This window comes from Pipistrellus hanaki, assembly GCF_964339955.1.
Source record: "Pipistrellus hanaki genome assembly, chromosome: 1".
NCBI lineage: Eukaryota > Metazoa > Chordata > Mammalia > Chiroptera > Vespertilionidae > Pipistrellus > Pipistrellus hanaki.
This window is the reverse complement of record NC_140503.1, coordinates 87,048,568-87,072,741: the sequence shown is the minus strand read 5'-3', so window position 1 is coordinate 87,072,741 and position 24,174 is coordinate 87,048,568. Positions and strand designations below refer to the sequence as shown.

The following is a 24,174-nucleotide window of genomic DNA, read 5'->3' as shown; positions in this document are numbered from 1 at the left end:
GGTATCCCAGTCAGGGTACATACCTATGTTGCAGGCTCGATCCCCATTAGGGGATGTGCAGGAAGTAGCTGATCGATGTTTCATGCTCACATTGACATTTCTCTCTTTCTCTCTCTTTCCTTCCCTCACTCCCTCCCTTCCTTTTTCTCTAAAAATCAATAAAAAAGAACAGAAAAGAAAAATCTGAACTCCATAATACCACACTTACATGGTTAGGTGATTGAGTGCACATGACCAGGGACTGGTTGATCAGTAGATCTGTATAAACCTGAAAGGCAATTTCTAGGAATTTTCCTCAGGACAAGCTCAGAACATATTCTTTCCAATAATGAAATAGAAAAATATCTTGAATGAAGACATGGAAGGCATGCTTATTAAATTTAAGTATGGCCAGAAGCTAAAGTAAAAAATAATTCTACCAATAATAAAGGACACAATAAATTAGATTTACCCTAACACTGGTTTTCCTCTTTTTTTTTGTTTCATGTTTTTGTGCCTTTAATTTAATTTAACCACCCACTGTCTTTATTTATTTTAGGGTTTTTAGTTATGATTGGATCTTGACAATAAAAAAAGTATGTTTTATGGTCATTTTCAGTGGCTGTAGGGAAATATTCTTTGAAAAAATTTAAGAGTATTTCATAATATATTTGAGATAAGATATAAAAAAAAAAGATGAGGAGTCAAAAGTAATCTTGGAAGAGTGAGCTCCATAACTTTTTTTTTCCCCCAAAATGGCTGTAAAAACTAGGGATGAGTTATTTATTCTCGTGGTGAGACTACATATTCTTCTGGGTAAGCTTGTCTTCTTTGGGATCCAAAAGTATCCCCTCTCACCTAGTTGTCTTTTCCCTTAGAGCTGGCTGAGTAAAACCGACAGGACAGAATTACCTCTTTGAATTTCTAGAAAAAAAATGAATGTCTCTTTTTACGTTAGTGTGAGTCAAAAAATAAATACAAGCCAAAGGATTGTGCCAAGTGACTAAACCATGACATAAAAATTGATTTTTTGTGTGTGACAAATCAGAAAACTCAACATCTTAATATGCCATCAAATTTATTTCCTTACCCAGAGCTTTGTCACTTCCTGGAACCTCCATGACATGCTCCTCAGAAGCTGGCTTGTCTAGTCCCTCCTTGGAGATGGCTCCACCTCAGGGCTCAGTCTCCTTCCCTTTTCCTCAGAGTTCCAGGCTCTTCTCAGCCTCCTCGGCTTTGGCGCTTCCCCTGGATTTGGAAAACTCAACTGTGGAGCCTTTCCTTTGACTCTGAAGGGTTTTCGGCTTTTTGTACTAAATTACACATTTTTGTTACTGGCAGTATAAGCTCTGATTCATATCTTGTATAACTCCACAGAGAAATGGTTTCCTGCATTATTATTTCATAAGTCATTACAAGTTAAAATTAAGTTCATGTTAATATTCCTATAAGGCTGCATTCAGTGGATCTCTTCTTTATCTTTGAAAAATGTGTGCCAAATTGCTTGCGTAGAAATTTCATATGTTAGGATTAGAATTCCAATATGCATGAATCCAAGTGGAATTGTTTGCAGTTCAGATAATCTTCACAAATGGTTTAAATCTATTCCTTTTCTTCAGCAAGGCTGTCGTTTTCTTAGCATCTGACCTTTACCACGTGTCTCAGGTCTTTCAGAATTATTCTAAAGTTCTCATCTTCTTCTGTCTCCCATGGGCTTTTCACATTTTAAGTGGTTGAAGTGTATGGGGAGCAATTAACATTTCTCCCCACTTTCTATTTGATAAAAACAGTCACTTATCAAGCTGTTTTTAGTCAGGATGAATAATCCTATATAATAAAAGACTAATATACAAACAGACCAAATGGCGGAACAACCAGAACAACCAAACTGCCTCTCACTGTGGCAGGCTCTGTCTTCTGCAAGCAGATGCATTCTTAATGGGCACAAGGAGCTCTGGTTCACTGCATCAGCTCCAGCCCTCTGCCCTTCTCTGCTGGGGGAGGTGCCTCAGGGCCAAGGAAATGTGCCCACCTATTGTGTGTGCCCTTCACTTTGACCCCAGAAAGCATCCCCATGACATCATCTTGACAGAAGTCCAAGAATTCAAAATTTAAACCTGGTAGGTGGTAGAACATATTTTATTTAAAGAGACTGTTGTTTTGACTTGTTGACATTTAACAAATAGTCTATTTAATATATATTTATCCAGCAAAATGGATTTATCTGGGAAGAACAAAGAATTGCAATTAAGGGTGTGTGGTCTGAGAGCAAACTCTGAACAAGTCTAGAGAAACAAGAAGAGGAAGGCTCTTTTATGGACTTGGGAGGGGCTATTGTAAACATAGTCCATTGCAGGAAACTGACATTTTAAGTATAGAGGCTTCTCATTGGTGAAGTCATGGTGGTCTCCCATTGACTAAGCTGTTGCTGGGCAAGGAAGAATCTTCCTCCTACCGAGGTGGTAAAATAGTGTCACTTTCTGCAAGACATGCAAGTACACCTCTTCCTATTGGGGTCAGTAGTTTACACTGAGTGACACATAGTGAGAAGTTCTAGCCTCACAAGTCTATTTTTTGTTGTTAATCCTCACTTGAAGATATTTTCCATGATTTTTAAAGAAAATGGGAGGGAGAGGGGGGAGAGAGAGAGAGAGAGAGAGAAAGAGAGAGAGAGAGAGAGAGAGAGAGAGAGAGAGAGAGAAAGAGAAACATCAATATGAGAGAGACACATTAATTGTTTGCTTTTCACATGTGCCCTGACCATGGTCTTGGATCAAGCCTACAACCAAGGTACATGCCCTTAACCGAAATCAAACCCAGAACCCTGCAGTCTAAGGGCCAATGCTCTATCCATGGAACCAGACCAGCTAGGGGCTCACAAGTCTATTTTAAATAAGGATTCTGTTTAATTTTCACAGATTTATGACTTCATCTATACAAACTTGTTCCCTCATCCTATATAATAAAAGCCTAACATGCCAAATGTCTAGTCATCCAATAGTCTGTTCAACCAATCAAAGCATAATATGTTAATGATATGCTAAGGCCACTCAACCACTCACTATGATGTGCACTGACCACCAGGGGCAGACACTCCAACTGGTAGGTAAGCTTGCTACTGGGCCAATTGGGACTGAGCAAGAAGGTCCAGACACACACTGGAGCTGTCCCACAGTCCCTCCTTGGCTAAGAAAACTCCTGTGTCCCTCCCTGGCCCTGACTGTGCACCGGTGGGGTCCCTCAGCCTGCCCTGTGCTCTCTCACATCCAGAACCCCTTGGAGGATTTTAGAGAGCCAGTTTTGGCCTGATTCTGCTCATTGTAGGAGCTTCCCCTGGTGGTCAGTGTGTTCCCACAGGGGGGAGTGCTGCTCAGCCAGAAGCTGGGCTCATGGTTGGCGAGTGTAGTAGCAATGGCAGGGAGTGGGCCTAAGCCATCAGTTGGATATCCCCCAAGGGCTCCCAGACTATGAGAGGGCACAGACTGGGCTGAGATACACCCCCTTGCCCCCCACCCTCCACTGAGTGCATGAATTTCATGCACCAGACCTCTAGTAGACTATAAAGAAAATTGTGTTCCACAACATACTGTTATAACCAGCTGAGAGTTTGTTGTAGTCACTTAATTTTCCTATCTGTAAATGGAGGGCTGGCTAGAACATTGGTTTCCAAATTTGACTAGTCCTCAGAATTGCCAGAAACTTTTAAAAATATACGTGATTCCCAGGTTCCATCAATCTAGTAATGATATTGTAATAGGATTGGGAAGAGTTGGCAATTGGGAAGACCTTGGCTATCAGTTAGCATTCACTACCTCTCTACTAGATGGACTTGATTGTTATTCTCTTTATTTAATCTTCACTTCAAAGAGTCTTTCCAGTATATTTGGAGATGAGGCGCTAGTGTTAACTGGGAGACACTTGGTCTATTCAGTCTCTCTTAAGTTCTGTGCTTTGCCAAGTTTGAACACATACTAATTCAGAGAGGTAGCCATGAAATCCACTGCCTTGACCTCCATTCTGTGTTATTATTAAGTACTGTGTTTAAATGATAGCTAAGGAGAGAGCAGATAGTATATCTCTGAAAATACAGAGATCAGACTGACAAATGACCAGTGGCTGCATGCTAGGAGCCCACGGAAAGGGGTGTGTTTCTGTATTGTCAGAAATTCCACCAAGTAGCTGCCACTTTCTCTACTCCAAGTGTTTGCTTGTGATTGATGAAAATGAAAAGATCTTTTCAATATGTACAGTGTAGTTTCTGAAGTCAAGAAATATTCAGGCAATAGCATTCCAGTTCTGGAGATACAGGGAAACTCTGAAGAATAAAACCCTACAAAATGAGAGATATTGTTTTTTTCTCAAAATTCCCTTTGGAGGAAATAAACTATTATTGCAAAGAGTTATGAACTTGCTATCTCCCCATAACTATCTATTAAGAGCTCGTGCATTAGTCTGAGTCCTCAAGGAAATCTAGACATATACACTATAGTCAAATTGAGTTTTTACTTGTTCATGATGTAAGATAGTGATTTTCAACAAGTGTCTGCAAAAATTTTTAAAACATACAATACCTGACCTATTTTCCTTTTGACTGTCAAAAAAAAATGACAATAGACAACACAACAATAGCCATCCAGTGTGAATGTATCAAAATTATACCTTTTATTTTTGGTCAGTTTGGCAAAAAATATTTTTTTTCATGTGATGCAGAATTTTAGTAATTTTACGTGTGCCAAGAGATGAAAAAGGTTGACTACTGCTGACCTGAGAGAAAAGTGGTTATGAATTTTACACTCGGGAAATTAAAAGGGGAGTACATGTTTAAAATGGCACCATTAGTAGGGGAGAGAGAGTTAGAGCCTCCAGCACAGTGTAAAGAACTACTTCACGTTGCTCAATTTAATTTACTTTTTTTTTTTTTTTTTTTTTTTTTTTTTTTTTTTTTTTACTAGTAGAGCTCCAGTTTATACTTGCACACTGCTTCTTAGTTGCTTTAGAGTAAAACCCATACTGCTGAACTGGGCAACAGAGCCTCTCATAACATTCCCCAATTTGCCCTCATTGATATGTCCTCCTGGGCTCCATCCATTTGAGTATTCTATGTCCCAACACAGCACACCTCACTTCTGTTTTTGCAAATGCTGTTTCCTCTCCCTGGCAGGCTCTTTTCCTTGTCTTTCTATGCCAACTTGCCAACACCTAGCTCTAGTAGTATCACCTCTGGGGTGGAGCCCTACTGCGTCCTCGGGCAGAGCGAGACTTGGAGCAGGCTGTGCTCCCAGAGCCCATGCCCTGAGCCCTGCCAGGGTGTTGGTTGTGCTGCATCATGTTTGTGTAGAGAGCTTTCTTCCCACACTGGCCAGGGAGCTGCTTGGTTTCAGGGACTGTGTTTTATTTATCTTTATATCCCATGTCTGACACTCATAGGTACTCTCTCGATGTTTAATGAAGTCTAGGTCTGTGAGTTCCATGCAGGCTCTCTTCAAATAATGTACGGTGATGCTTTCTCAGGGGCTCTGTCTAGTAAGTTTTGAGAAAGAGTGACAGTGACATAAGAAGTCTTACTTTTCTCTGTCCCCTCCCCTTCTCCCCCCACCTGCTTCTGTCTGTAGTGCAGTTGGTGGCATTTTGTGTAGCCTTCCACCATGACATCTAACAGGCTAACTTATTTAGCAGAACTGCTCTGTGTTAATTTCTCAAACCACATTAGACCTTTAGCTATGAAGTCCACCACCACCAGCTCCACTCCTCACCTCCCAAGAAAAAATGAGAGAGAAGATGAAAGAGGAAAATTCACCAGATGGTTCATCTCATGCCACACCCTTACTGCAAGATCCTAGGATGAGCAGTTTTTATTCCCACATTAGTTTTCTTCCCTCTAAGGCTCCTGAACTAACCAGCACAGTTCACATAGGGGCTTGAGCTGCCTTCTGATTTTGCATCATGAGACTGGGAAATAATCCTGACTCAGTTTTGTGCCTGCTTTGGCACCCGCTTTGCTCCTACCTCCACCCAGGCTCCTGTGCTCTGTTTCATTACCTCTCAAGTGTTCTTGGCATCCTTTCTCAGAGATAAATCATTCTGCCAGTGTTTTTGCCTGCAGAGTGTGTTGCACAGTACTGGCTACCCCAGCCTCTCATGACACAGCAGCTCCAGTGCTGTGGACCCAGCCACTGTGTGACTGTAGGCTGGGCTTAAGGAGCATGGCCCCCAGCTTGTGTGTATGTATGTATGGGACTACACATGCACACGTGTATATGTATATATGTATGTGAATGTGTGTATGCATGTGGGTACATTCATGCATGTGTGTATGTACAGGATGGGGAAAAAGTAAGTTTATAATTGTGAGTATGCAAAACACAGAGTTTATTCTTGCATTTTTATTTATTTATCATAGTATTATTTTTCATACAAACAACTGTAACATCCTTTTGCCCCACCCCGTATATATGTATGCATGTATATATACATGTGTGTGGAGATGTGTGTGTGTGTGTGTGTGTGTGTGTGTGTGTGTGTGTGTGCATGCACATATCTCCTCACCCCTGCTTGTCTCTATTGTGCATTTTTGGCTTCTTTCTGACTATAATATAATTTCAAAAAACAACAACTCGAAAGAGACCACAAGTTCGGGAAGAAGTATATTAGCACCTTTGGGAATAACTTTCTGAGGACAGGTCTTCCCTTTGTATCTGAAAATATATTAATAATAGTCTTTTCTAGGTGGAGTAGGGGAGAAACCTCTTTATTCAGTTCTGTATTATTTTTGTACTGTTTTCTTTTATCCTCCCTTTCTTTCATGTTCTTCTTTTTTATTAGCAGAACACTTTTAAAAATAATTCTTGCCCAGAGCCATGCTAATCTTTTCTGTATCATGCCAATTTTAGCATATGTGCTGCCTGAAGCACAGCCTGGGAAGGGAGGCGGGGGTGTGCTAGATGGAGTCAATAAAGGGGAAAATGGGGCATATGTAATACTTTCAACAATAAGGATTTAATTTTTAAAAAATTAAACATTAAAAAATTTTAAAAATAAATTCTTACATAGAACCCCAATATGTAAACAGGTAGAAGATGTAGTGTTTTGTCAGAGTGAATTTTTAAGTTCAAGTTTATCACTTCATTACGCATCCTGTCAGTGAGTGAATACCAGTGGACATGTGAGCTTGTCCTTAGTGCCTACCGCAGCTGTGTGGTTGTGTTTCATGACAGTTTCTAAAATATTTATTGAGAACCCGGAGGATCTGGAGGAAACTAGATTGAAAAGCTCTAAGGACCTCAGTGAAGTATAGACAGTATGCTCTGATGCTTGGAGGAAAAACTCTCTGTCTTGCAGAATCATCTAAAATGCACGTGGTGGCTGTGTGTGGCCTCAGGCTGGCCGGGCCTCCCCCGACTAGGCGTGCAGACCATGGCCACTGCCTGAGCACAGGAACTATTTTCTTTGAGCAGAAGAGCAAAGCCACTCCTTCCTTCCCCTCTCCCCCTGGCTGTCCCGATGTAATTGTCAGAGACCGTCCATGTGGCTGGAGTTCTTCTGTCCTCTCATTCCTCATCCCTCATGGCTCAATTGCTTTCCTAATCTCTTTTTGAACTCTGGAATAGAAAACTGTGAACAGCAACTCATTTATTAGACACAATCTATTAGTATATCATTTCTGAGAATTTGCACCTAGCCCTGGAGCTCATCCTGGGAATTTTCTTACGAGCTGACATCCCTTAGGTTATCATAATCCTATCACATCTATTAGCAGAACAGGATAAAACTATAACCTCAGAACTGTCTCAGCATTTAACCCCATCCACATAAAATGGCAGTTTGCAGAGCTGTGTCTATCACACGCCTCCTCTTAGAAATCATCCGCAAAGCAAAGCATGCTGTGCTTCCTAATCATGACTCCGGTCACACTTAGGGAGAAACTCCCTCTTGCTTTCTCAAAAAAGAATACAGAGTTGCCTTTATTATACATGAACGGAGATTATCTCTGTCGTTTTAAATTCACACACACACACACACACACACACACACACAGGGGGAAAATGATACAATAATAAATAATAATAAGCTCTGTGTTTCACATATTCACATCTATAAACCTACTTTCCCCCCCACATATGTATAGCATATATATGGCACAAGATCAATCAATCACAAGCATCCTAATGAATTCTCAACATATAGATACTTGGAAACTATTTCCTTCCATTTGAATGTGCCTGCTTTTCTGAAGCCCGGGTCTAACCGGCACAGGCTGAGACAGCACTAATTACTGATGTGCAAAAACGAAAGAATGCTGGATTCTGCGCCATTATCTCTGCGGTGGGCACTTTCTTAGAATAGCGAGAATGTATATGGCACAGGTTCAACTCTCTTAAAGCTGAAAATGAACTGATATTAGGGCTTCAAAGCAGAATTCCCTCCTTATTTTTCTATTTTTCTTCTTACTTTGTTTGCACCACATCCTCTTTCTTTTATGATTTGCTTTCTGCTTTATAAGTAAACTAGAGGCCCAGTGCATGAGATTCATGCACGGGGGGTGGGGGAGGGGAATTAGGGGCAGGGAGGGGGTCCCCTCAGCCTGGCCTGCACCTTCTCACAATCTAGGACTCCTCAGGGGATATCCATCTGCTGGCTTAGGCCCTATCCTTCAGGGATCGGGCCTAAGCCAGCAGATAGACACCCTCTCACAATCCAGGGCTCTTGCAGTCCAGGACCCCTTGCTCTTTACCACCCACCTGCAGCGGAGGTGGTAGAAGCTCCCACCACCATCACTGCACTTACCAGCTGTGAGCCTGGCTTGCTGCTCCTTAATGCTGCCTCTGAGGTGGCTCTTGCCACCGCCGCTGTGCTTGCCAGCAGTGAGTCCGGCTTCTGGCTGAGCGGTGCTTTCTGTGGGAGTGCACTGACCATCAGGGGGCAGCTCCTGCATTGAATGTCTACCCCCTGATGGTCAGTGTGCGTCACAGCGACTGGTCATTCTGCCATTCAGTCGATGTGCATATTGGGCTTTTATTATATAGGATGGCACAGTATTGGAGCAGAGTGAGTGAGCCGCTGGGATTGTGCTCACCTGGCCCAGGTGCTCCTTCTTTGGGAGGAGCATGGGCAGCAGGCCTGTGCCTCTCCTTTCCTGCCAGAGCCCCTGGTCACTATGTCAAAGTGAAAGCTCTGCCTGTGCCAGAGCCCTGCAGCTGAGCCTGCTTTTCGGGGCACCTGTTGACTTGGCATAGTCCTGGGTTTGAGTGTGCAACACAGACGCTCACTGCGAGTATCAGCACAGAGAAAGCTTTTGTAGTAGGAAAGAAAAGGGAAAGATACCCCAGATTTCCAGTGTGTTGCTTTAGTCCCCTTTCCTTTATGTTCACCTAAATGCAAGTGTTCAGAGCTAGAAACTTCGAGATGCTCCCTGCATTAAAGCTCCCAGTGTCTCTGGGGGTCAGAGTGTGTTGATGAGGCTGCAGGGTGTGGGACAGGTGTCGGCACCGGTTCCAGGCCTCAGCAGTGTTTCACATAGGCCTGGCTTCTCCGTTCACGTTGTAATGATCTCCAGTGGACTTGGAACAAACCTTTGAAGATTCCCCTTCGAAGGTGCTGCTGGATGCTGTATTTTCAAACCAGTGGAACTAGAAAGTCAGAGCTATAAGATCTCATCTCAAGTCCTAGGCGGGTGAGTGCCTTGATGGTCTCCAAGACTAGGCATCTATTCTCATGTGAAAACATCCAGAGAAATATATATTACTCTTCTACAAAAAGTTACCAAAAAATCCAGAGAAGGAAGTGACATTTTCTTAAATGTGTTAGTGTTTCAAAGCTTTAATAAAGAATATTAGAAGCTACAATTAACCCGTTGATGTTTGTTGTTGCTTTTTTTGTACTCTTTTCTTGAGAGGACTAATGTGTTGGCCAAGTAGCCTTGGACCTTCAGTTTCAGGACACCCTGAACCTTTAAATCAGTCCCATAATTGCCTGGCTGGTGTTGCTCAGTGGTTGAGCATCAACCTATGAACCAGGGGATCACAGTTCTATTCCAGTCAAGGGCACATGCTCAGGATGCGGGCTCAATCCCCACTGTGGGGCATGCAGGAGGCAGCCAGTCAATGATTCTCTCTCATTATTGATGTCTCTATATCTTTCTCTTCCTTCCTCTCTGAAATCAATAAAAATATATTTTTAAAAAACCAGTACCATTATGAAGTAAATGTAAATTTAAGCCAAGATAAATTTAAAATGCAACTAAAATGATGGAATTTCCAACACTAAACATCTAAAGGTGAATCCTTTCTCAGATTCTAAAGTGCTTATGAATTCAATAACAATAGGGATTCTTAAATTTTGCATTTGAGTCACGTGGGAACTTTTCTGGGTTTTGTTGTTGTTGTTTTTGTTTGTTTGTTTGTTTGTTTGTTTTTTAATCTCAATGCCTATACTATATCCCAAGCCTTAAATGAAATCGTAATTCCAAGAGTGGGCCCAGTTATCAATATATTGTAAAACCCCTCTGGTAATCGTAACACGCAGCCAAGTTTGAGACCCACTGGCAACTTATAATGGCTGATAACAGACGGGGGAAAGAAATTATACAGTCAAATCTATTTTTTTTTTAAATTCAGGTATTCAGCTTTTAAGTGTCTTTGGTCTATAAGTCTTTAGGAGAGCCACAATTAATTGTTCATTTATTCATTCTTCCATATGTTCTTCACCCTTATTTGGACCTAACTCATTTCTCCTATGGACTAAAGACAGCCAGTCCCCAGCTAAGTCTTCTGGAGCTATTCTAGATATGAGCAAATCATTTGGTCATTAATCTGTTTTTCCAGGGCTACTGGGGAAGATAAAGAAAACCTTTCTGTGTAAATGGCTTCCTGTCTCAGGAAAGCCTGTTCCATGTATGACAAACTTACTCAGGCAGAAAGAGAGCTGTTGAAGGCTGAATGGTAATCAAGGCTTCTGTGCAGCAAGCACTATCCTGAGAACACTGAATATTGGCTTTATGGGCCCATGAATACCTTGTACCCTTTGCCTCATTATAATTTTAGGTTTATGGATTCCTAGAGCTGGAAAGGACCTGAGTAGTTACTTTCTAGATGAGGAGAGCCTACACACAGTCCCATAGAGACAAGGCCAGCCTAGTGGGTGCCCCTCACATGGTGTCATTACAGGCTCCAGTCTGGCCTCCCTCCACACAGTGCTGGCCAGCCTCCTACCCTGTGTGCCCTAAATTGTACTCAAGATGCCAGAGATACTTTTTTGAAAATGTGGTGGGCTGTACACAAGTGTTTTGCTGTTTGTTTGTTTGTTTTAGGATTCAAAGCAGAACTCATTTCACAATGAGAGACTTTCACATGAAATACTTAATCATAAAAACAAAACAAAAACTGGCTTGCATACTTAAGAAGCAGTTGATTTCCAATGTGTGGTAGGTTCCTATTCTAATGTTGATTATAGCCCCATCTGCTGGTAACAAAGAGAGATGATTTGAAGCTTTGGATTTTGAGTTTTGGTCATTCCTGGGGTGGCCTATATTCTTTTTTTTTCTTTTTTCCCTTTGATACTATTGCAGTTGCCCCCATTACTCACCCCCTTTCCACCTCCACCCAGTCCCCACTCCCCCTCTCTTGACCCTCACCACACTATTGTCTGTGTCGATGGCCTATTATTAATAGACAAGATATCTCTTTATATAATACATATATATGTATATGTAATATGTTTTACCTCTAAAATATATATATATATATATATATATATATATATATATATATATATATATACACACACACACACACACACACACACACACACACACAAACACACACACACTTGTGGCCTGGTGCACGAAATTTGTGCCCGGCGGGAGGGGGTGCCATCAGTCCAGCCTGTACCCTCACCAATTGGTGACCCCTTGGGAGATGTCTGACTGCCAGTTTAGGCCTGATCCCTGAATTGGCAGTTGGACATCCCTCTCACAATCTGGGACTGCTGGCTTCTAACCGCTCACCTGCCTGCCTGCCTGCCTGATCTCCCCTAACTATCTCTGCCTGCTTGCCTGCCTAATCTCCCCTAACCTCTCTGTCTGCCTGCCTGATCACCCCCAACTGCCTCTGCCTGCCTGCCCGCTTGCCTGATCGCCCCTAACTGCTCTCCCCTGCTGGCCTGATCTTTCCCCCAACTGCCTCTGCCAGCCTGATCGCCCCTAACTGCATTTGCCTCAGCCCCTACCACCATGGCTTTGTTCAGAAGGAAGTCGGACATCCAGAAGATGGCCGGTTGACCCAGTCTAATTAGCTTATTACCCCTTTTTAAAAAATGTATTTTTATTGATTTCATAGAGAAAAGCAGGGAGAGAAACATTAATGATGAAGGAGAATCATTGATTGGCTGCCTCTTGCATGCCCCCTACTTGGGATTGAGCCCACAACTCAGGCATGTACCCTTGACCGAAATCGAACCCAGGCCCCTTCAGTCCACAGGCCGATGCTCTATCCACTGAGCCAAACCAGCCAGGGCAGCATATTACCCTTTTATCAGTATAGATTAGGGGTGTCGAACTCAATCAGAGAAGGTGCCAAAATCTAAAATACAGCCTAAATCGCGGGCCGAATGGTTTACTGAACAGTCATAAACTGACAATGTCATAAACTGACAGCGGAGTGCAGTGATGACAGCGCGGTGCGGGCCACATTGCAAGGCCTGGCGGGCTGGATTTGGCCCACGGGCCTTGTGTTTGACACATGTGGTATAGATAAATTATATAGGATAAGATTGCTTAAATGGGGGAGAAAGCCTTTTTCAGCAGGAGGAGATGTTCTTGGCAGACAAAAATACATAATCCCTATTAGCTGATAGCCAGCCATATGCACTATATTGCCAAACCAGTCATTAAAAAATTGAACCACTTTCTTACACCTTACATCAAACAGCTGTTGCCCTTAAAACCCCTCCTCAGCCCCTACCTTAGGTTCTGCCTTCGCAGTTCACCCAGATTGGGTTCTAATTGGTCAGTTTCTATGCCAGTCAGAATCAAAAGCTCTCCCTCCTAGGCAGCCATTGGCTCCTCACAGTTTACCCAGATTTGGTTCTGATCCAGTGTCTATGCCAGTCAGCATCTTCAGGCCTATCTCTGGACCTGATCAGAGAGACGAGGCTGATCAGCAGCCTCTGCAAACCCAGAGAGAAAACAGGCACAGCTGCTGGTGAAGCCCAGAGAGAAAGAGAGAGGCAAGGGCTGATCAACAGCTGCCACAGAAGCTGTGGATCAAACCCTGCCTCTCTCTCTCTCAGCCTCTTTTCGGGCCTGATCCACAGCCCCCTCAGCAGTCAGTACTGGGTCGCCATGGCGACCCAGCACTGACTGCAGGACTTGATTTCTGGTGTTCATTCAGGCCTTCGATCATTACAGACCCTGGGTTTTTATATATATTATGATCTATATATGTATATAGGTAGATAATTAGACACATATTTCAGTGTTCACTTAACAAATGAGGAAATGTGATCAGAAAGTATTTAATGACTTGCCCAACACCTTGCAGTTAGATGTGTCAGATCTGATTGCTTAAGCAGTTAAATGAATCTGTATGTGTTTGTCTGTGTCCAGCATTCTGGATATTGTTTGTTGAGCCAGGTGTTAATGATTGTATTCAAGAGCTTTAAAACTGCTCTTTATAAAAGTTTGGCAATGCAACAGTCTAATAACCTTTCTCTAATTGGGTTCAGTGAGAAAATCAAGCTCTAATACCTTAAAGTATTCACTGAATATGCTGTGTTAACTTTCTCTCCTACACAGCTCGAAAGGTACATCCCTGGGATAATGAGAAAATAGTCACTTGAATAATTTTTCTCTCTTTGTGGTTCGGTTGAATAACCCTACTTCAGACAAACTGGACAGTCTCCTCCCACCCTAGCACACTTTCTGAGGTAACCAGTTATCAGTTTGATATGTAACCTTATGAACTTAAATCTGAATGTGAAATCATTTAAATACATATACACATGTGCATACATACAGATACTTGGGATGCAATGCAGTATGTATAACAACAGGCTGATCAAAGAACTGGGGTGGACCCAAGGAGAGGGGTTCAGCCCTATGAAAGTTAAGGAATAGCAAAGGGTTCTCAATGGAGGTGATACAGAATGAGTCTTGGAGAATGAATAGTTTAATAAGAAGACATGAGGAGGATGAGCACACCTGTATGGCCAGAGAAGGTGTGCACAGGTGTGTGAGAGCTGCCCACGCCCAATAAAGTTTCAGCGTGGGGCAGCGGTAGGAGATGAGATGGAATGGACAGGTGAGGACTTAGCCACAAGGGACCTGATATGTCATGCCAAGTTGTTAAAACTTTATTCTGGACTACAGAGAGCCACTGGAGGATTTCAAGCTAAGAAGTTTGTTCTGTTCTATGTTATGAAATGATGGCTCAGGAGATGGCATGGAGAATGGTTAACAAAGGAGCAACTCCAGAGGGAGGGAGGAAGAGCAATTAAGTGTTTATAAACCCAAGGCAATCATCTATAAAATAGGAAAAATAAAGACTGCTTTATAAAGTTGTTGTAAAAATGAAATAACGTCTGGGAATTAATTTTCTGGACCAATTAGGAAAAAAGGGTAGTGGATGGTGGGAGACCTAGTCCTTTCAGGTCTTTTCCTGAGAGCTGTCTGCTTTTCCCCTAAGAGAGGCCTTTCCCTGATGGAAGGGTAACTCAGACGTGCCTGAGAAGAAGACAGAAAGCTGGTTAGGCTCACTGATGGCTTGTTGATGTAACTTTCATCTTGTGCTCCCGTGGGGAGACCTGTTCCTCCATCATCGTAGCTTTGCCATCACTGATAATCACCTTGTCTCCTGTCTGATTATGTTTCCTTCCATCTCGTATCCTCCAATGGCTTCTTTCACCTGAATAGCTAAGTGACCATTTTCCAAGAATGCCGACACAAAGGAAAGGTCTTTTGCTGCCTTTCCTTTCTGATAATTCTCAAAATTGCTGCCACACTTTTCCCCTGCCAGTGAACCATGATTGGAAGACAAACAGTAAAAAAAATGCTGAACTTTCCTTTATCTCCTCTTTTGTGTTTTTCTAACTTTTCTCATTTCGCATGCATTCAGAATTTGAGAATCCTTGAACTGTGGAGAATTGGACTGGAGGGAGAAACGATGTGGCCATCATTTCACAGAAGCACGTGTATTAATGGAGTGCCTGTCCTCTGGGTCCTGGTGTTCCCTCCAGCTTGGGGGGTTTGGAATGGAGCCTACTTGCGCATTTGGCACTCATTTTTTTCTTCATGAATTAACTTTAAAATGTTTTGCTGGCTCTTTATGGGTTTTCTCATTTACCATGCAGTCTGGAGTCTACAGTGATGCCCATATGCTGTTTTTCCAGTCAAGTTTTCTCTCTGTGCTTGGGCCTACTTCCCTTTTGTACATTTCAGGAGATTATAGAGACTTTGATATAGATTGCTATGTAAACCATTTACCCTCTGGCATAGATGTATCAGCTAATGTTTACTTTGGGCCTGGTAGACAATAAATGGTTAGTTAAGTGAGGTACTTTTCATCATCTCAAGTTGCTTTTTAGTGACATTATTATTTTGAATTTTTCCTAATTGCTTTTGGGGGTGACCATTCCTCTTGGCCATGTTTTGGAAAGATTGAATACTGATCTGTAGGGATATAACTATCAACCTATGCAAGGTTAATAGAACTTTGGTTTTCCATTTGCTTGTAGCTGACCTCTGGCCTCTTTTCTCTGTCCACTTTATTCTCCCTTTTGATGACACTAGCAGATCTGGGCTGATGAAGGCTCTTTCTAATTATAATTACTGGACTCCTAATTATTCCTTCTGCATAGGAATGTCCCTTCCTCTAGTTCATTTTGACCCACTGGGATTTAATGTATCAGGATGTTTACAACCAAATATCTTGAGAGCTTCCACTAAATTTCAAAATAGTTCTACAAATCTCTGCACCCCTGGAAGTGGATATTGTATTGTTAATTATGAAATGTAATACCTTGACTTTAGTGTTATAATTTTGTACAAATAACTCTGAATTTATATAAGTTCTTCTATATTCTTATAACTTAACTAATATGAAGTTATAGTGTAAGTACTTAATGATGGGTTTGGGAGTTTTAGAATATCAATAATTCTAATAACTAATTGTATGATTTTGAAACATGTACTTAACCTTTTGGAGACTTCGTTGTCCTTTTTTGAAAGGGGAGAATCATATCTACTAGGTAGGATTGTTGTATTAAATGAAATCATTACAAATACTTACTACAGTCTTGACACATAGTTAACAATGATGGTATATATAATATAGCTATATAAATAGGGCCTAGAGAAAGTTATAAAATTAGTTCACCTTTAGATTTGTTACATCCCAGGGGACTGAAGAAACTGCACTTATCACAAAAGAATCACAGTTGAAATGATGGTGAACACAATGTATGAGATGTTGGTAAATTTTTAAAACATAAAAAGGTTAAGAATATAGGATGTATATACCAGGAAGTTTTACTTCAATGCACAGTAAAATTCTGGAACAGTTAAACAGATGGTTAGTGATCTTTATTGGTTGCTAGGAGCCACCATGGATTTCCTAAGAACAAATATTTTCAAGTATGCATTTTCCTTTTAAGTAGTATTATGTGGTGTGTAAAACTGAGGAATGTCCTTTTGCAACAGATCTGATTGTCTTCTTATAGAGAAGATGATCTTCTAGATGAGAGTTTTGCTGGGTTAGCAAGTTGACAGCAATTGAATCCAGCTTATTAATGTCTCAGTTGTATTGATGGGGCTTCTGGTGGAACACTATGGAGCTCTGACATATAACCTTTTCACTGAAGACGTTAAGGATTTGGATAAAGGCATATGGGATATATGTGTACCAACCAAATATGCAGACGACCCTCAGTTGAGAGGTATAATTAATAGAAATAGATGAGAGAACAAAATTCAGAATATTTCTGATCATGTGAAACATTGAATGGAACCCCCAAAATAGCCTGAGTTTATTGGGAAAAAAAAAAAAAAGGCAAAAAGCCTCACTCCCAAGTGCTATGAAATTATTTTGGTTCCCAGAATCACCATGGGAATGTAGATTTTGAATTTGTGACCATTACATTCCAGGTGTTCTATTATGCAGGGGGTGACAAAGCTCAAAAGGTCAAGATTGAGCAACCTGACCAGTGTGGCTCTGTTGGTTAGTGTCAAGTGTAGGCACATACAGGAGACAATAGAGATCAATGTTTCTCTTTTACACTGATGTTTGTCTCTCTCACCCCTCTTCCTTCCTCTATCTGAAATCAATAAAAGGTGTGTCCTTGGGTGAGAAGGACAAAAAGAAAGATCAAGCTTGAGTAATAAAGGAGATTGTTTTTTGTTTGTAAAAGTTTAAGTAAAAATGATCTGGCTGTTTAATTGATCATAAGCTTAATAATTTTTATTCATCCATCTAACAATTATATATGGTAAATTATACTAGCCATGCACTTTTCTTGGCATTGGGGAGACAGTAATGAACAAAATAGTAAAAAATCTGCAACTCCATGCAGCTTATATTCTTTATATACCACAGATATCAGCTGCCTAAAAAAAAAAAATAATGTTAGGCTTTATTTGCAAATATACAATATCTACCTCATACTGGTTAATAGTTCTATATTATTAATACCACATTCTTCTTATTTTTATTGACTTTAGAGAGGGAGGAAGACAGAGAGAGAGAGAGAGAGAGAGAGAGAGAGAGAGAGAGAGAGAGAGAAACATCGATGTGAGAGAGACAAATCAATCGGTTTCCTCACATATGTGCCCAGACCAGGATCAAACCTGTGACCTCCAATCAATTGATCTACATTGGCCAGCACTAATAACCCATTTTTGGTGCTATATTTATACTGGAATCATTACTTTTAGTTCTGAGTAGTCTGGACAAACAAGAGTGACAATAACATGGTGAGGCATATAAATCATATGGGAGGAGGATAGGTCAGTGTTGAGAAGATTAAATAGAGATATTGTATCTGTCAAACATTTGCAAGATACTTAAATAGAGATATTGTATCTGTCAAACATTTGCAAGATGCATTCATTCATTTATGACTCCTGGGCATAAATGCTGCTCCCAGGAGTCACTGCTAATTATAGGGAGGCTGGTCTTCCTGGTAAATATAGGAAAGATGCCTGTGAAGTGAACCAGCTGCAGCTGGATGCCCACCTGTGTAAACTTCACAAGCTGAGATATGTCTCTTTTGATGTCTAGTACTGTGCCTGGTACACAGTGGGCACCCTGGTACATGATGGGCACCCAGAGATGTGTTCATGGATATTCATATGGCCTTTTGAGAAAGATAGCCTAGGTACTAAAATAATGATAAAATTCTGTGTTTGTATATCTTAGGGAATCTAAGGGTACAACAGAATACCTACAAACAGCTATGTAAGGCCAGAATGTTTTCTTCTATTGTATAATGTTCTAAAATATACAAGTTAATTAAAACACTTTCTTAAGAGACATTTAAGAGTCCATTTTAGGATTTCTTTAGGATTTCTGAAGTGTACTTATTCAAACATTACTCAACTCAGCTTGACTCCCATTATTTTCTTGAGATCTTCACGATAATTATGACCCAGATAGGGCCTTGCTTTCTTTGAACTTAGCACCAATTCTACAACTTACTAGTAGCATTTAATTCATTCTTAATTGTTTTGTGGATCTTAGGTGATGAGCTTTTTGAGGACAAAAACTTATTTTATTTTTTCTTGTATTCTCCCAAACATGTAGTAGAAAGTTAGTAAATGACAATTGCTTGATTACTTGACTCAGTAGTTAAGATGAATAGTTAGTATGATAAGAGGAATAGTTAGAATAGTTAGTAGAATAGAAATAATTAGTCATTCCAGCCACTGTAAGAATTCAAGTAAGACATGGCTGGGTAAATAGACTAATTTTTCCATCCCCTGCATCCAAAGAAGGAGTTCTATTCTTAATTTATTAGTCTCTGGCTTTGACTGGGCGAATGCTTTGTAAATAGTTGGTTTTTTGTATATAGTTGAATCTGTATTAATAGCTGTAGTCCAAGGCTCAAGCTGCCCTCTTGGCTCACCCTCTAAGGGCATCTGTAACTATAGGGACAAATCTCTAAGCAACTGTATGGTAGAGGCTCATCGACTATGATTCTTGTAGTAGGATGGCCAGAGTTAGCATATGAAAATGCAGAGCATCCAATCATATTTAAATTTCAGATAAACAAAAATGCAACATTTGGGACATACTTTACTAAAAAAGTATTCATTGTTTACCCAGAATTAAACCTAACTGGGTGCCCTGCATTTTACCTGACAACCCTATATATAAACCACATTCCTTTCATTTTCCCATAAATCTAAGGTCTTAATTAACCCCCAAATTAACTCCACTGACTTAAAGAAAATATTTGTGCCCATGTGATTGATTCCAATTGCAAATTTTAATTCATTAATGAAAGGGAAAATCCCATGTTATACTTTTTGTGGTGATATTCTTTCAGTGATAGCCAACAGTTATAATTCACAAACAACTAGGATCTGGGCAGTCCCGCATTAACCTATCTTGGCTTCCTTGGTGGCATAGTTTATTTGGTTCATGTAACATATTGCTGATATTATTTTGTTCAGGTATCACAGTAACAAATAATTAGGCTTATGTATTTGGACCAGGTGAAAAGTGAATCTATATATATAAAAGCCTAAGTGACCATTACAACCAAATAACCAGAATGACTGGAACAACTGGTTGCTATGATGCACACTGAACACCATGGAGCAGGCGCTCAATGCAGGAGCTGCCCCCTGGTGGTCAATGTGCTCCCACAGTCAACATTCCTCCCTTCCCCCCACCCCCCTTTCCCATGAACGAATTTGTGCACTGGGCCTCTAGATTAGTATAATCCATCATCTCAGCTCTTAAAAACAACTGCATTGACTGATGAAATCTGGAAGAATCAAAACATCACCACTCTCAGTTTTTTATATTTCTTTTTTAATGTTTTTATTGATTTAAAAAATTTTATTGTTGAAAGTACTACATATGTCCCCCTTTTTCCCCATTGACTTCTTTTTCCCCATTAACCCCCCCACTCTGTGACAGGCCCCCACCACGCTATTGTCTATGTCCGTGGGTTATGCATATATGCATAAAGTTCTTTAGTTGATCTCTTCCTATCCACTCCCACCTTCCCTCTGAGATTCAACAGTCTGTTCCATGCTTCTATGTCTCTGGATCTATTTTGTTCATCAGTTTATTTTGTTCATTAGATTCTACATATGAGTGAGATCATATGATACTTGTCTTTCTATGACTGGCTTATTTTGCTTAGATTTTTAGAGAGAGGGGAGGGGAGAGGGATAGAGAGAGAAACACTGATGAAATTGAAACATCATTGACCTTCTGCCTCCTACATGCCCCCCACACTGGGGATTAAGCTCACAACCTGAACATGTGTCTTGATCTGGAATAAAACCAGTGACCTCTTATTTCCTGGGTTGATGCTCAACTGATGAGCCACACCAGTTGGGCTCAATTAACTATTTTATTTCCTTCTTTCAGCTGCTTAAAGGCAAGATAATATTGTGGTTTGTTCCACCTTGTAAACTTCTTTTTGTAAACATCTCACACTTAGGAAAATTGGCTGTTTTCCCTGACTAACTAATGGTTTTTCTGTTTAATAGCAACAACTTTTAAATCCTATTCATCCAGGAAACATTTATTTAGCAGATAAATGGAAGTACAAGGGAAAAACAAAATGAGTAAGATATAGTCCCTGCTTATAATGGTTCATAAGAATCTGTTCATTAAATGCTGTCCTTTAGGTGGTTCAGCAGTAATTTCAGTGAAAAGCTTATGGTAAGAGCTAATTAGCTCATAGAGTAACAAATGATTCTTTTCTCAAATGCTTTAAATAAATATCAGACCTGAAAATTTGAGCAGAAGGTGCTCTTAGAGGGAGCTAGCATCATGCTGTTTTTTTCTCCCTTGATATGTGGTTAGGAGCTTGTTGTCAGACCAGCAGCATGGGCCTCTCCAGGGAGCATGTTAGAAATGCAGATTCTCAGCCACCCCCTCCACCCAGCCTCTGACCTGCTCAATTAAGATATGCATCCAGAACCTTGGGTTCTTCCTGTGCACACTTCCTTTGAGAAACACTGGCCTAATACAGAATTTCTCTAGCTCAACTTGGTGCATACAGATCATCTAAGGCACATGTGTCAAACACAAGGCCCGCGGGCCAAATCCAGCCCGCCAGGCCTTGCAATGTGGCCCGCACCGCGCTGTCATCACTGCACTCCGCTGTCAGTTTATGACATTGTCAGTTTATGACTGTTCAGTAAACCATTTGGCCCGTGATTTAGGCTGGATTTTAGATTTTGGCCCCTTCTCTGATTGAGTTCGACACCCCTAATCTAAGGTGTTTATGTTTTTTTACTTTTTAAAAATTTTATTGGTTTTTAGTGAGAGAAATGTTGTTTTTCTACTTATTGATCCATTCATTGGTTGATTATTTTTTAAAAATATTTATAGTTGAGAGTATTACAGACGCCCCTCTTTTCCTTTATTAGCCCCCTCTACCTGGTTCCCGCCCCACCTCAGGCATTCACCACCCTAGTGTCTTGTCCATAAGTAATGCATATATTTATATAAGATCTTTGATTAATCTCTTCCTGTCCCCTCTCCCACTTTCCTCTGAGATTCATCAATCTGTTCCATGTTTGTATGCCTCTGGTACTATTTTATTCTTCCATTTATTATATTTTGTTCATTAGATATCTTTCATTTATTTTGATTATTAGATTCAATTGTTGATAGATATGTAGTTAGTGCTATTTTATTGTTCATATATTTTTTTCTTCTTAAAGAATACCCTTCAACATTTCATGTAATACTGATTTGTTGGTAATAAACTCCTTTAGCTTTTTCTTGTTTGTGAAGCTCTTTATGTGACCTTCAATTATAAATGACTAGAGGCCCAGTGCATAAAAATTCATGCACTGGAGGGGGGTCCCTCAGCCCAGCCTGCCACTTCTCAGAGTCCGGGAGCCCTCAGGGGTGGGAAATGACTGAGCAATCAGGGGAAAGTGATGCCGCATCACACCTCTACTGCTGCCACTGTTGGCATGCAAGCCTTGGCTGAATCTCAGGTAGCCCTGCGTGGCTGGGCAGCTGCCATCTGAGGCTTGCCTGCACCTCAGGCCTACCCTTGGCAGCTGGGGGCTGAGGGAACTGGGGGATACTGGAGGTAGGTGCGCGGGAAAGGGGACTGGGCACTGCCATCTTATGGCTGTGGGTGCTGCCATCTTTGAGGGCGAGGCAGTTGATTAGCATATCTCCTCCTTATTGGCTGTGGGCACTGCCATCTTTTTGACAGCATGAGGGTCAATTAGCATATTCCCTTTATATTAGATAAAATAGCTTTGTTGGGTAGAGTAATCTTGGTTGTAGGTCCTTGCTATTCATCACTTTGAATATATCTTGCCACTCTCATCTGGCCTGCAAAATTTCTGTTGAGAAATCAGTTGATAGTTGTATGGGCACTCCCTTGTAGGTAATTGCTTTTCTTTTGCTGCCTTTAAAATTCTCTCTTTGTCTTTAACCATTGGCATTTTACTTATGATGTGTCTTGGTGTGGGCCTCCTTGGGTTTCTCTTGTTTAGGACTTTCTGTGCTTCCTGAACTTGTAAGTCTATTTCTCTTACCAGGTAGGGAAAGTTTTCTATCATTATTTCTTCAAATAAGTTTTCAATATCTTTCTCTCTCTCTTCTTCTTCTGCCACTCCCATAATGCAAATGTTGGTATACTTAAAGTTGTCCCAAAGGCTCCTCACATTATCTTCATAACTTCAGATTCTTTTTTCTTTTTGTTCTTCTGATTGGGTGTTTTGTTTTGTTTTGTTTTGTTTGTTTTTCGGTTTTTGTTTTTGCTTTCTCATATCCCAAATTGTTTATTTGATTCTCAGAATCCTTTTCTTTCTTTCTTTTTTTTTTTTTTTAATATATTTTATTGATTTTGTACAGAGAGGAAGGGAGAGAGATAGAGAGTTAGAAACATCGATGAGAGAGAGTCATCGATCAGTTGCCTCTTGCACACCCCCTACTGGGGATATGCCTGCAACCAAGGTACATGCCCTTGACTGGAATCGAACCCGGGTCCCTTCAGTCCCCAAGCCGACGCTCTATCCATTGAGCTAAACCGGTCCCGGCTCAGAATCCTTTTCTATATTTTTGAATCCCTGTAAATTATTCTTAATTTCTGACTGGTCCTTTTTCATGTCTTTGACATTCTCATTAAAATCCTTGAAAGTCTCAATAAGTCCCTTGAAGCTCTCATTAATTCTCTTAAAGCACTCGTTAAGGTTATTGAGCAACCTTTTAAGCATTGTTTTGAACTCTGTGTCCAGTACTTTGCTTGCTTACATTTCATTTATTTCTCTTTCTGGAGATTTCTTCTGTTCTTTTATTTGTGACATGTTTCTTTGTCTCCACATTTTGACTGCTTCCCTGTGTTTGTTTCTTTGTATAGGTAGAGCTGCTATGTCTTCTGGAATTGGTAGAGTGGCCTCATGTAGTAGGTGTCCTGTAGAGCCTAGTGGCTCAGCCTCTCCTGGCACCAGGGCTGGGCACTCTAGGTGCACTCCTGTGTTAGCTATGTGCACAGTCTTATTGTAATTGAGCCTTGATTTCTTTGGCATCACTAGAAGGAGTTGACCTTCAAGGCAATTGGCTGTGAGTACCAACTGTGACTACAGTGGAAGAGCTGTTGTGTGGAGGAAACCTGTATGGAGCAGGTCTTGCTATAGTGGGACTTTTGTAATACAGAATCTTCCCCTTAAATGTGTTGCTTGTGAATATGTAGAGTTATAATCTGGTATGGTCTGCACTGGCTTTGGGGCCTCCTGAGAGGTGCAAAGTCAGTCACTGCCTGGGATCACCCTACAAGCTACAGAGTGATCTGCAGATGGCTGCTGCTACTTGTGTTGGGCTTGGAATTACCCAGGTGAAGCCAAGTTGTGAAGCAAGGCAGGCTGTTGCAAGTGCCAGACTGACCAGTTAATATTTCATAAATGTGGGTATGACTTCAATTATTAATAGATTAGGTATTAAGTCTTGGTTTTCTGCTGTGGGACTTAGCACAAGGTGACTCCATTTTGACCCCCTT

The 24,174-nt window shown here is 40.9% G+C and overlaps 1 protein-coding gene across 2 annotated transcripts in view; it reads left to right on the top strand.

Annotated features, from left to right (window-relative positions):
- The window catches only part of CAMK1D (calcium/calmodulin dependent protein kinase ID), a 351,213-nt gene that overhangs the window by 203,988 nt on the left and 123,051 nt on the right, over window positions 1-24,174 (top strand). The gene's annotated exons all lie outside the window — the stretch shown is intronic.